Source organism: Lupinus angustifolius, unplaced genomic scaffold, assembly GCF_001865875.1.
Source record: "Lupinus angustifolius cultivar Tanjil unplaced genomic scaffold, LupAngTanjil_v1.0 Scaffold_17_52, whole genome shotgun sequence".
Taxonomy (NCBI): Eukaryota; Viridiplantae; Streptophyta; class Magnoliopsida; order Fabales; family Fabaceae; genus Lupinus; species Lupinus angustifolius.
In genome coordinates, this window is record NW_017719029.1 from 1 (window position 1) to 15,002 (window position 15,002).

General features: G+C 33.9%; 2 pseudogenes; both read right to left on the minus strand.

Moving 5' to 3' along the window:
• Positions 1 to 1,898: 1,898 nt before the first annotated feature.
• LOC109338067 lies at positions 1,899 to 5,724 on the minus strand (annotated as a pseudogene).
• Positions 5,725 to 9,024: 3,300 nt separating this feature from the next.
• On the minus strand, positions 9,025 to 14,751 carry LOC109338066 (annotated as a pseudogene).
• Positions 14,752 to 15,002: the final 251 nt, after the last annotated feature.

The following is a 15,002-nucleotide window of genomic DNA, read 5'->3' on the forward strand; positions in this document are numbered from 1 at the left end:
CTAAATTAAGGTTATAAATAGTGTGTAATATATTGTTCATCACTAAGTAATAATGTTCTTATATGTTTGTAAAACTTTGAAACACTTTACTTCAAGCAACTCAGAAAATTCATTTTGAAAGTTTAAGAACAAGTTCCAAAAGTGCAGAAAAATATTTCAAAGAATTTTTAGAATTTATGTTTAAAAGTTTGTGTAAGAAATCTTGTTTGATTCTGAGTTTCAATGCCTTTAAATATGCTTTCCAACCAGGCATAACACCTCTTTGAAAGGGTAGGAATTGATTGGGATGAAACCATTTCGTTTGGGATGAAAACCATTCATTTTGAAATTTCAAAACTGGTACAACAACTCTCAGTAATTGATTACAGCCTTGAGTAATCAATTACTCAAACACGTTGTTCAACTGACAATTAAATTTTAATTAGAATAATCGATTACAACATTTGGGTAATATATTACCAAATTAATGTGAAATTATCAACAAGATGTTGGTCTAATGGTATAACATTCTACTAGATCCCTAAGAACCAAAAAGTTAATAATTCGATAGTTAGCAATGACACTCGTTAGGAAGAGCAGTCACACCCCGAAAGGAAAGACCTGCAAAGGGTCTCATGAAGGAAGGAGACTGAGAAAAGGAGTATTACAAAGGGTCAAACTGCATCAAGAATTTGAACCAAACATTGATATCCACATTTCTTATCCGAAGGAGTCTCTACCAAAGGAGTCTTAACTTATTTATATTAGCACTAAGAATTGACACCATCCTTTTACAGAAAGAAAAATGAGATATCCATATCTCCAATCTTGTTATTCCCCATCTTGTTTCCATTATGGGATGATATCTGCTTTGTGTAAAAATTGTGTACAAAGCATTATGGTATATACACATATTTGTGAGAGTCTCTATAGGCCATATAAAAGAGGTAGGTTTTTAACATTAATGATGGAGAGACAAGGGTAACAAATAATTATATAAAAGTATAAAAAACGATATTAACGTGTAGTTTGTTGGACAAATAATAAAACATTAAAACTCTACTCCAAAAATACAGAAGAATTACTTCCAACAAGTCTACCCTCACCCACCTTTTTATTAAAGTAACAGAAGCATAAGTAGTATTTTACATAGCATCGTTAGAATATAAATCATAAAAAAACGATACAGGGCACGAGACTCTCACTTAGTTAGACTAAGGATGATAAACGTACCAACCTTACATGCCAGGAGATTGTCTCATGTGAATTTGAACTCGTGACTTCCAGGTCGTAAGGCAAGCACCTTGCCGGTGCTCCAAATCCTAAAGAGCCTATATTATAAATAATCAAAGCAAACAAAAAGATGCCACTTTACTAAACTTTCAAGTGTTTACCATGCACGTATAGTTTCTCCATGTTCTTCTACTTTGAATTTAGGATAGATGAAGTGTGCATTAATAGATTCTGAGAACGTTTGTGAAACACAACAAACAGGGTATATATGATGGCAAAACACTTTGCCCTGAATATATATAAAAATGAAAATAACAATTGGAGTACGCCAGGAGGAGGATTTCATGATAATTTATGTGCAGAGGATTTGTGTTTGAGACTAAAACAATTTCTATATAAGAATTTCAAGTATTTTTTCTCCCAAGAAAACCCCAAATAGTGTATAACAAAATAAGTAAACAAAATCATCCATTTGATTTTCATGTCTAGAAAATATAACTGCAATTAATTGTGTATTTTTCAAGGGACACATTTTGTCGTCTCCCTGAGAATGATGACTGGTGTATGCTGCAGCATTTCAAACAAAAGGGATTAGAATGGAGAAGAACTTTTACAATGTCCCTTTTAAGTGTCTCCTTCATTACTTTTTTGACATGTTGCAAGCTTTATTAGATCCGAGACAAAAATTTAGCTAAACTTGTCAAAGTACTTGGCATAAAATAGAATTAACAATATATAGATATTCAGCTGCAAGGCATGGCTATATGAATATTCAACTAATCTTTAATGACAAAAATGAAAAATCTTGGAAACTAAAGCACATCGGTCGAATTGAAGTATTCGATAAATTTCGGATGAGCACCTGTTCGAGTAATCAATTAACTTAAGGCTTGGCAGCTTGAAGCATCTCGACAATGAGAGTTTTAATATCCCTTAAATAAAAATGAAAAAAAAAAGTTAATTCTCTTCAGGAAATAAAACCAACAGACTGCGGGAATGGTTATTCGGATAATTGGAAAAAAAAATTTTCTTTACTTAATAGGAAAACCCATAACCCCATAAGAAAGGATTCCTTGGCTTGCACATGATTATTCTAATTCCAAATAGATGGAAAAAGAAAAGAATAGAGAAAAGCGCATTTTAACAAACATAAGACTAATACAGTAATGCTACCATTTCGGACAAAGTTCTCACCAAAGCACAGATTTGTGTAGGTAAACTGGAATACAGAAGAGCACATTTAAACAAATGAACATAGATGTGACCTTCTCTACAGGAGATGGGAGCTTACTTTCTATCTGCTGCGCGACGAGGGAAGGGTACTCGAAGCTTGAAAGTAGAGCCCTGATAACCAGCCTGCAAAAAAGAAGAGATTTCAAAATGGAAAAGCAAGTAAACAGTGAATATAAGCTGCAAATGAGGAGAGAAAACTATTGAAAAGACTAAATATTGTATTATCTATTGAAGTTCATTTGTTAGATTTATAGGTTAATTTTTTCTAAAAAATAAACAAAAAGAAAGTAGGGCCCAACGGAATAGGAAATAAATTAAAAACTAGAAAGGGCGAGTGGCTCAGTGCACGAGTCTCCCTCTTTAGGGGGTCTGGGAAAGATAGATGACATAAATTAAAAAACTATTAGGAAAAAATAAACAGCAGCAATACCTTAACATTGAAACCAAGACTATCCAAATCCAGAATGTCTGCAAAGTCCACCTGCAGATGATCAATTCAGTAAACATAAGGCTGAGCATCATCATCCCCTCTCCTAGCAGAAAAGAAAAGGCAAGCAATAATGTCGTAGGCCTATTCATTTCAGTAATTTGGTACCCAGTGAACGGTACTCTCGTACACTGTGATATCATATTTCGCACTGGTTCAAGTTCAACAAACGAATTTTACAAGATAAAAACAGGTGAAGTGGAGCTTCCTTCATGTTGTACTGTATATTGTATAGTGTTCAAGATGACATACTGGAACTGAAGTCCAGTGCTTCACAATCACTTTTGTATCTTCAGCATGATCGTTGTTCATATAAGACTGTCAAATAACATTACTTATATTAGAATTAAAACGGCTAACTTATGAAAGAAATTGTAAACATGTAACATATGGATAGAGATAACTACCACCACTGGCTTGGAAAACTGGGCTATGGGATCAACTTTTGCAGCTTTATACTCACCTCCACTAAACTCTGACATCAAAAGGAGGAAGAAAAAATCTTAACAAAAGTGTAACAGATAATAAGGGAAACACCCAAGAAATTTACTTGTGGGACAGAGATGATATTTGCTCATTCCTCATGGCATGATATTTTGATGGACACCAACTTCAAATATTTTAAAGACAATATATGATTTTCACCTCAAAATTCAAGGATTTATTGCATGTTTGCAATGCATGCTATCCTAAAACCACAAACTACAGTTTTTTATCAAAACAACAAATAGACAAGTTTTTTGGTGTAAATATGAAAGATAGTTCTAATAATCCCCTATGATGCAGGATGCACTAGCATCAAGAAATCCTCAGCTTTAAATAAATAAAATAATACCAGTAAATGTTACCAAAAGAATAATACCAATAATAAGAAAATAATCTCCATATTCTGGTTTAGTTTAGAATTTCTAGCTGATTGTATTCTTCCATAATTTTTACAAAGATGTTTAAGTGTTTTTAATTAATCAGGAAGCCCGCGAAAACCACTCGAAATACCCTGACAGCCAAAAATATAACCCTAAAACCCCTCGTACATCACCCTGACTACTGGTAGTGGAGAAAATTATCACACCCACATGATTGCAATCCGCATCACAGAATCAGACGTAACTGCGTAAGTTGATGTGACAATTCAACAAAAAATGTAAGCACATTCAAAATATTAAACATCCCCGAATCCATCTTACTTATAGAGCGAGCCTAAACGAACCTGGCACAATAACATTAACAGTAAAATAAACAATCAAGGATGGCAAGGTTAACAAACCTCCTGATCCTAACAAAGCTGCGGCAACACCTGACACAAATCGTACCCTTTGGTTCGATGCGCAGAAAATGGAAGTCGCCAAAGTCAACCTTCAATATGTGAAATTTTATAGTTGTTAACTACACAACAATAAGTAAAAGAGAAACTGCAAGAGTGATAAGTAAGGAAGATGGACGAAATTACCCAAAATGCATTGGGATGTCTTGCCAAATATGCAGCTCGAATGGCTTCTTCATCCTTTTCAGATACCTGAATAAACATTTAGGAAAACATTTAAAATTCTAAGCCGAATAAAGACTCTGTAATATAATAACTGTGTAGTTGAATAAACAATAGTTAAAGGAAAAATAAACAGAAGAGCATAACTCACAGATATAGCATCACCACGTAAAGTGATCACTAAATCAGTCCTATCTTCAGGATCTCTAGCCACAAGCAATGAACATTTAGGATTAGCAGTTAAGTCCTGTAAAATATAGTAAAAGGGACTCTTTAGCAACAGAAGCAAGCTTTTAACTACATAGGTGTTGGTCATAAAAGGTTCATGTGAATTACAATTTTTAACATGGTTAAGAACATGAGAAATAATATTTGAATTTATGGTCTTGTACAAGCCAAATTTGGCACAATGTTCTGGATAGTTGTAATATAACTTTCAAATTCAACATCATATCCTATTTCTTATTAAGTCAGTTAACAAGCAGACACATGTAATCCTAAAATTATTCCAGCATTGCCAACATCCAACCAACCACGATAACACTTCGGGTGAAGGAAAAAAAGAAGAAACCTTCGTATGAACTGCCAAGTCGCTCACTGCTAGTATAGGATATCCATCTGCATCACATGCAAAATCTACCATAGACCCTGATGGATAATCCTCGTGCACCTGCATGTTCAAAATCAAAAGAAGAGCAGGTGAGAAGAGGATATTTAAGTTGTCTGCTACAATTTCATGCCAAATATATGTCCACAATGGGTAATCGGATTTCAATTTCTCTGCTCTGAGAAAAGTGGATTTTTATTATTGTGTTGTTATTTGCATGGGTAAGGTGTTTGCACCTTCAGACTTGTTGTATTGTAACAGAAAAAAGTTGAACATTGGAGCATGAACAAAAGGCCACAACTGAACTTCTAGAGAGTAAAAAACTATCTCTTTCCGTGGCTCATTTGATTAAGCTCAGTACTCATGCTTTCAGCATTTTGTGTCAAGTTAAAGGTGTCCCTTTCTTTAAATTAGATTTCTTTTTTTGTTGTCCCAGAAGTACATAGTTAACTTTTGAACACCGGGTAAGTTAATAGATACATGCTACAATAAACATGAAGAGAAAAAAGTAATTGAAATTCATTTTCACATTGGAGAAGATAGCTAAAAGTAACTGTTTAATTCTCATGAATTACAAGTATAAACTCAGATCACATAGGGAAAAAACAATCAGTTCTACAAGTAATTGGTATGGAAAGTACAGAAACCTTAGAGAATGTGGAGAGCATCCCATGTACACTACGATCAAGGACAGTTCGAATTAATTCTGATTAACAGTTCCAAAGTTATGTCCAAAATAGAAAAGCAACAGTAAAACTAGTCACTACTTGTTTGTATCTCACAACTAGCAGCAAGGTGACTGACTATGGTGCATCCAACATTCAATATGTGATGAAAGAAGTGTGGAAACAAAGTTTCATGTAAAAATTTCAATCACAACTATCTTAACCAACATACACCCGAATCAACCAACACGTAAATGGCTAAACAATACAGCAAACAACAAACTGTGAATGTTATAGGTAGATTTTGAAACCCAAACAGAATGGTTATTCTAAGACACACACTAAACTATACTAAGAACCTTTGACAAGAACCAATAATCCCCGACAGCGGCACCAAATTTGATTGAGGTCGTACTCGATGTAAATAATATAACAATTAAGAACTGTAGTACTAGGAAGTGACTCCTAAGTCGTTTCCTAAGGATTATATTTCAAGCAAAGATTCAAACACCTTATACTCACATAGACAAAGAGGGGTTTTTGTTGGATTAGTATGAGCAATAAGCAAATTCAGAACCAGTAAATAACAATATAATAAAATGGCTAAATCTCTTTGGTTCGTTTGTTCACAACTCAATCCTCGGTTTCAAAAGATTATTTTTAGATTCCAACCATTAACATCCGAATTTGTTGAGGATCAATTAACTAAGCAATAATCAATTCAAAGTTCCAGAACCTAAACCTCTAACCAGGCGAAATCAGTATAAGCATGAAACGATTAACAAATTCACACGAACTAAACATTCATGCACTAGAGAGAGTAAATCAACTAAGCGAAGATAAACTCAACCAACCAGTTTCTAAGCAATGGAATTAAGCAAAACCATATTCAGAAATAAGATAGAAGAAATCAATAATAAAGAAATCGAAAATGCATTAATAACAAAACATCAAGAGTTGTGATACCTTATCAAATGAACTTAGTCTAGAAATTTAGCCTTTCATGGCAATGGAAGAACAAACCGAAAATGAAAAATGAAGAAGAAATGAAACCCTAGTAGAGCAAAAATATGGGAAAACAGAAATGTGTGTGTTTCAAAATGAGGGAAAAATGAAGTGTGTGTTTGGAGTGAGGAATCTGAATTTAACCCGTCCAACACACATAAAATTGAATTGGGCCTAAACAATGGGCCCAAAGCTAAATTATAATAAAAAAATTCCTAAAATAAAAATACAATCTTCACTTCAACACATATCCTCCACTTCCATAATGCCCAAAATGTCATTGATGTCAAATATGATCTGAAAATGATAATAGATTTAATCAGACCAAATAATCCCTAATTAACTCATTTTAGGAATATTAGTCCAATAAAGTCTAAAACACTAAACCATATGAAACAAAGTCAATTATGCACCAAGAATCATCAATCATGCTAAATTAAGGTTATAAATAGTGTGTAATATATTGTTCATCACTAAGTAATAATGTTCTTATATGTTTGTAAAACTTTGAAACACTTTACTTCAAGCAACTCAGAAAATTCATTTTGAAAGTTTAAGAACAAGTTCCAAAAGTGCAGAAAAATATTTCAAAGAATTTTTAGAATTTATGTTTAAAAGTTTGTGTAAGAAATCTTGTTTGATTCTGAGTTTCAATGCCTTTAAATATGCTTTCCAACCAGGCATAACACCTCTTTGAAAGGGTAGGAATTGATTGGGATGAAACCATTTCGTTTGGGATGAAAACCATTCATTTTGAAATTTCAAAACTGGTACAACAACTCTCAGTAATTGATTACAGCCTTGAGTAATCAATTACTCAAACACGTTGTTCAACTGACAATTAAATTTTAATTAGAATAATCGATTACAACATTTGGGTAATATATTACCAAATTAATGTGAAATTATCAACAAGATGTTGGTCTAATGGTATAACATTCTACTAGATCCCTAAGAACCAAAAAGTTAATAATTCGATAGTTAGCAATGACACTCGTTAGGAAGAGCAGTCACACCCCGAAAGGAAAGACCTGCAAAGGGTCTCATGAAGGAAGGAGACTGAGAAAAGGAGTATTACAAAGGGTCAAACTGCATCAAGAATTTGAACCAAACATTGATATCCACATTTCTTATCCGAAGGAGTCTCTACCAAAGGAGTCTTAACTTATTTATATTAGCACTAAGAATTGACACCATCCTTTTACAGAAAGAAAAATGAGATATCCATATCTCCAATCTTGTTATTCCCCATCTTGTTTCCATTATGGGATGATATCTGCTTTGTGTAAAAATTGTGTACAAAGCATTATGGTATATACACATATTTGTGAGAGTCTCTATAGGCCATATAAAAGAGGTAGGTTTTTAACATTAATGATGGAGAGACAAGGGTAACAAATAATTATATAAAAGTATAAAAAACGATATTAACGTGTAGTTTGTTGGACAAATAATAAAACATTAAAACTCTACTCCAAAAATACAGAAGAATTACTTCCAACAAGTCTACCCTCACCCACCTTTTTATTAAAGTAACAGAAGCATAAGTAGTATTTTACATAGCATCGTTAGAATATAAATCATAAAAAAACGATACAGGGCACGAGACTCTCACTTAGTTAGACTAAGGATGATAAACGTACCAACCTTACATGCCAGGAGATTGTCTCATGTGAATTTGAACTCGTGACTTCCAGGTCGTAAGGCAAGCACCTTGCCGGTGCTCCAAATCCTAAAGAGCCTATATTATAAATAATCAAAGCAAACAAAAAGATGCCACTTTACTAAACTTTCAAGTGTTTACCATGCACGTATAGTTTCTCCATGTTCTTCTACTTTGAATTTAGGATAGATGAAGTGTGCATTAATAGATTCTGAGAACGTTTGTGAAACACAACAAACAGGGTATATATGATGGCAAAACACTTTGCCCTGAATATATATAAAAATGAAAATAACAATTGGAGTACGCCAGGAGGAGGATTTCATGATAATTTATGTGCAGAGGATTTGTGTTTGAGACTAAAACAATTTCTATATAAGAATTTCAAGTATTTTTTCTCCCAAGAAAACCCCAAATAGTGTATAACAAAATAAGTAAACAAAATCATCCATTTGATTTTCATGTCTAGAAAATATAACTGCAATTAATTGTGTATTTTTCAAGGGACACATTTTGTCGTCTCCCTGAGAATGATGACTGGTGTATGCTGCAGCATTTCAAACAAAAGGGATTAGAATGGAGAAGAACTTTTACAATGTCCCTTTTAAGTGTCTCCTTCATTACTTTTTTGACATGTTGCAAGCTTTATTAGATCCGAGACAAAAATTTAGCTAAACTTGTCAAAGTACTTGGCATAAAATAGAATTAACAATATATAGATATTCAGCTGCAAGGCATGGCTATATGAATATTCAACTAATCTTTAATGACAAAAATGAAAAATCTTGGAAACTAAAGCACATCGGTCGAATTGAAGTATTCGATAAATTTCGGATGAGCACCTGTTCGAGTAATCAATTAACTTAAGGCTTGGCAGCTTGAAGCATCTCGACAATGAGAGTTTTAATATCCCTTAAATAAAAATGAAAAAAAAAAGTTAATTCTCTTCAGGAAATAAAACCAACAGACTGCGGGAATGGTTATTCGGATAATTGGAAAAAAAAATTTTCTTTACTTAATAGGAAAACCCATAACCCCATAAGAAAGGATTCCTTGGCTTGCACATGATTATTCTAATTCCAAATAGATGGAAAAAGAAAAGAATAGAGAAAAGCGCATTTTAACAAACATAAGACTAATACAGTAATGCTACCATTTCGGACAAAGTTCTCACCAAAGCACAGATTTGTGTAGGTAAACTGGAATACAGAAGAGCACATTTAAACAAATGAACATAGATGTGACCTTCTCTACAGGAGATGGGAGCTTACTTTCTATCTGCTGCGCGACGAGGGAAGGGTACTCGAAGCTTGAAAGTAGAGCCCTGATAACCAGCCTGCAAAAAAGAAGAGATTTCAAAATGGAAAAGCAAGTAAACAGTGAATATAAGCTGCAAATGAGGAGAGAAAACTATTGAAAAGACTAAATATTGTATTATCTATTGAAGTTCATTTGTTAGATTTATAGGTTAATTTTTTCTAAAAAATAAACAAAAAGAAAGTAGGGCCCAACGGAATAGGAAATAAATTAAAAACTAGAAAGGGCGAGTGGCTCAGTGCACGAGTCTCCCTCTTTAGGGGGTCTGGGAAAGATAGATGACATAAATTAAAAAACTATTAGGAAAAAATAAACAGCAGCAATACCTTAACATTGAAACCAAGACTATCCAAATCCAGAATGTCTGCAAAGTCCACCTGCAGATGATCAATTCAGTAAACATAAGGCTGAGCATCATCATCCCCTCTCCTAGCAGAAAAGAAAAGGCAAGCAATAATGTCGTAGGCCTATTCATTTCAGTAATTTGGTACCCAGTGAACGGTACTCTCGTACACTGTGATATCATATTTCGCACTGGTTCAAGTTCAACAAACGAATTTTACAAGATAAAAACAGGTGAAGTGGAGCTTCCTTCATGTTGTACTGTATATTGTATAGTGTTCAAGATGACATACTGGAACTGAAGTCCAGTGCTTCACAATCACTTTTGTATCTTCAGCATGATCGTTGTTCATATAAGACTGTCAAATAACATTACTTATATTAGAATTAAAACGGCTAACTTATGAAAGAAATTGTAAACATGTAACATATGGATAGAGATAACTACCACCACTGGCTTGGAAAACTGGGCTATGGGATCAACTTTTGCAGCTTTATACTCACCTCCACTAAACTCTGACATCAAAAGGAGGAAGAAAAAATCTTAACAAAAGTGTAACAGATAATAAGGGAAACACCCAAGAAATTTACTTGTGGGACAGAGATGATATTTGCTCATTCCTCATGGCATGATATTTTGATGGACACCAACTTCAAATATTTTAAAGACAATATATGATTTTCACCTCAAAATTCAAGGATTTATTGCATGTTTGCAATGCATGCTATCCTAAAACCACAAACTACAGTTTTTTATCAAAACAACAAATAGACAAGTTTTTTGGTGTAAATATGAAAGATAGTTCTAATAATCCCCTATGATGCAGGATGCACTAGCATCAAGAAATCCTCAGCTTTAAATAAATAAAATAATACCAGTAAATGTTACCAAAAGAATAATACCAATAATAAGAAAATAATCTCCATATTCTGGTTTAGTTTAGAATTTCTAGCTGATTGTATTCTTCCATAATTTTTACAAAGATGTTTAAGTGTTTTTAATTAATCAGGAAGCCCGCGAAAACCACTCGAAATACCCTGACAGCCAAAAATATAACCCTAAAACCCCTCGTACATCACCCTGACTACTGGTAGTGGAGAAAATTATCACACCCACATGATTGCAATCCGCATCACAGAATCAGACGTAACTGCGTAAGTTGATGTGACAATTCAACAAAAAATGTAAGCACATTCAAAATATTAAACATCCCCGAATCCATCTTACTTATAGAGCGAGCCTAAACGAACCTGGCACAATAACATTAACAGTAAAATAAACAATCAAGGATGGCAAGGTTAACAAACCTCCTGATCCTAACAAAGCTGCGGCAACACCTGACACAAATCGTACCCTTTGGTTCGATGCGCAGAAAATGGAAGTCGCCAAAGTCAACCTTCAATATGTGAAATTTTATAGTTGTTAACTACACAACAATAAGTAAAAGAGAAACTGCAAGAGTGATAAGTAAGGAAGATGGACGAAATTACCCAAAATGCATTGGGATGTCTTGCCAAATATGCAGCTCGAATGGCTTCTTCATCCTTTTCAGATACCTGAATAAACATTTAGGAAAACATTTAAAATTCTAAGCCGAATAAAGACTCTGTAATATAATAACTGTGTAGTTGAATAAACAATAGTTAAAGGAAAAATAAACAGAAGAGCATAACTCACAGATATAGCATCACCACGTAAAGTGATCACTAAATCAGTCCTATCTTCAGGATCTCTAGCCACAAGCAATGAACATTTAGGATTAGCAGTTAAGTCCTGTAAAATATAGTAAAAGGGACTCTTTAGCAACAGAAGCAAGCTTTTAACTACATAGGTGTTGGTCATAAAAGGTTCATGTGAATTACAATTTTTAACATGGTTAAGAACATGAGAAATAATATTTGAATTTATGGTCTTGTACAAGCCAAATTTGGCACAATGTTCTGGATAGTTGTAATATAACTTTCAAATTCAACATCATATCCTATTTCTTATTAAGTCAGTTAACAAGCAGACACATGTAATCCTAAAATTATTCCAGCATTGCCAACATCCAACCAACCACGATAACACTTCGGGTGAAGGAAAAAAAGAAGAAACCTTCGTATGAACTGCCAAGTCGCTCACTGCTAGTATAGGATATCCATCTGCATCACATGCAAAATCTACCATAGACCCTGATGGATAATCCTCGTGCACCTGCATGTTCAAAATCAAAAGAAGAGCAGGTGAGAAGAGGATATTTAAGTTGTCTGCTACAATTTCATGCCAAATATATGTCCACAATGGGTAATCGGATTTCAATTTCTCTGCTCTGAGAAAAGTGGATTTTTATTATTGTGTTGTTATTTGCATGGGTAAGGTGTTTGCACCTTCAGACTTGTTGTATTGTAACAGAAAAAAGTTGAACATTGGAGCATGAACAAAAGGCCACAACTGAACTTCTAGAGAGTAAAAAACTATCTCTTTCCGTGGCTCATTTGATTAAGCTCAGTACTCATGCTTTCAGCATTTTGTGTCAAGTTAAAGGTGTCCCTTTCTTTAAATTAGATTTCTTTTTTTGTTGTCCCAGAAGTACATAGTTAACTTTTGAACACCGGGTAAGTTAATAGATACATGCTACAATAAACATGAAGAGAAAAAAGTAATTGAAATTCATTTTCACATTGGAGAAGATAGCTAAAAGTAACTGTTTAATTCTCATGAATTACAAGTATAAACTCAGATCACATAGGGAAAAAACAATCAGTTCTACAAGTAATTGGTATGGAAAGTACAGAAACCTTAGAGAATGTGGAGAGCATCCCATGTACACTACGATCAAGGACAGTTCGAATTTCTTCAACTGGTGGAAGTCTGGCCACTTTTTCCTGCCATAAGTTATAATAACCACAACAAACAAGTTCACATAACCAATCTGCCTGAACTTACATAATTTGCAACTGATGGATACAAAGATATATCACATATAAGATTACCTCTACTTGGAGGTTGATGAGTAACAAATTGAATTTATAAAATACCTGATGAGCTTGAATTAATTGAAAGACATCGTCTTTGTTGATTTTAACATCGCCAGGAGACGTAGTCTGGGTTCAAAATTCAGCATCATATATATATAACAATACATCAATATGATCAACATAAATTGAAAATTCGAAATTTAAATAACCAAGCAGTTCAGAATTTGATATCCCAATAAAAAAGGGCAACTCTATAAACACCCAAAGAACCACTCATCACTTACAGACGGATGGTCCATAGGTTTGGCTATTTACACTGAGGGATGGTCCATTCGTCTACATATTTACACTGAAAGATGGTCTATCCATTTGACTATTTACACTAACGGATAGTCCATCCTAGAGCTTAAAACAAACCGAATTGAGTTGAACCAAAGATCAGCTCGATAAGAATTTGTTCAGCTCAAAACTCGACTCGAGTTTGAAACGAACTATGTTTCCAACTCGAATTCGGCTCAATTGAAGTTTGCAAACTATTAGATTCAACTCATAAGCTTGAGTTCTTTTCGAGCATCAAGAATTCGTGAACTTATAGATCGGTTAGTTCAATTCGTTAGCTTGAATGATGATTATTGATTTAATATATATATATATATATATATATATAATTAAAGATTTTCCACAGATATATGCATACAAACATATATTTATATACACACAATATATATATATATATATATATATATATATAATCAAGTCACCTATCGAACTCTACTTTCTCAACTTCAGCTCTTTATTTAATGAGTTTAATTTTTAGCTCATATTCGACTCATTTGGTTCATGAACCAAGTTTATTAAACTAGATAATAAGTCGAGTTTCGAACGAATATAAAGTTGGTTCGGTTCATTGCCTTGTTCCATCCGTATGACCATTTACATTAATGGATGGTCCATTTGTATGGCTACATAGAATGATGCATGATTTAAATTGCAGACCGCATCACCTAATGCGGCCGCAAACACAATATTGTGGTTGCGGTGACCGCCGCAACCGCATTACATTACAATTACAGTGTGATTCTAAATCACAATGATGCAGCTTTAACGTAACCGCATCAGAACATATTTGGACTGCATTTGTTCGCATCGGACCACGTCTTATTCAAAAATAGTTTTTTAGTCACAAAGTAATTCACACCGCAACAATCGTAATTTCTATAACCACAATCGTTACCATTAGCATAATTTAAAACACTGGAGTGACAGATGGTCCAACCGTATGGCTATTTACCCGAACGAGTTCGATTTTTATTGCCATCCTATCCATGCGTCTGGCTAATTACACTACGGATGGTCCATACGAGTCTGGCAATTTAGACTGACGGGTGGTCCATAAGTCTGGTGTAGCCAGTGATATTTTTTGTGTATATAGAATTGTCCAATAAAAAATTCTGATATTGAAAAAATAAAATGTTTTGAATCAATTCAAGCAAAGTTGGGATTTTGAAGCACTCAAGCTAAACGATATTCAATTGGGTGAAAGAAAAGAAAAAAGTGAGATACCGGAACGATAGATTGTGATGAAGCGACCATGGAAATAGAGTGAAGGCAAAGGAGTATGATAGGGAAGGGTGGCAGTTGAGGAAAGAGAGAGAGAAGTGAGGGGGTTTATGGTCATTTAAGCCAGAAAATAAGGTGACACTCGTCAGTGGCTTCACCATACTCTTCATCTCTATTAGTTTATTTCAACTACGGCACCACCAAATTCTTTTCCTTTTATATTTTTCTAGCTTTTCCCCATAATTTTAAGGACTATCTCTACACTTGAGGATGCAAATTGGGCATATGGCACATTATGCCTCTTTAAGTCCATTTTTTTTTTCGTCTAACTTGATGATAATTATTGAAATTATTAATAATGTTTTCCTTAAACAACAATTAATATAAAAAGTGATAAGAGTGAATATGACAATTAAAGTGGAAAGGAGAAAATGCATTTTCACCTATTATTGTGGGTACTAGAA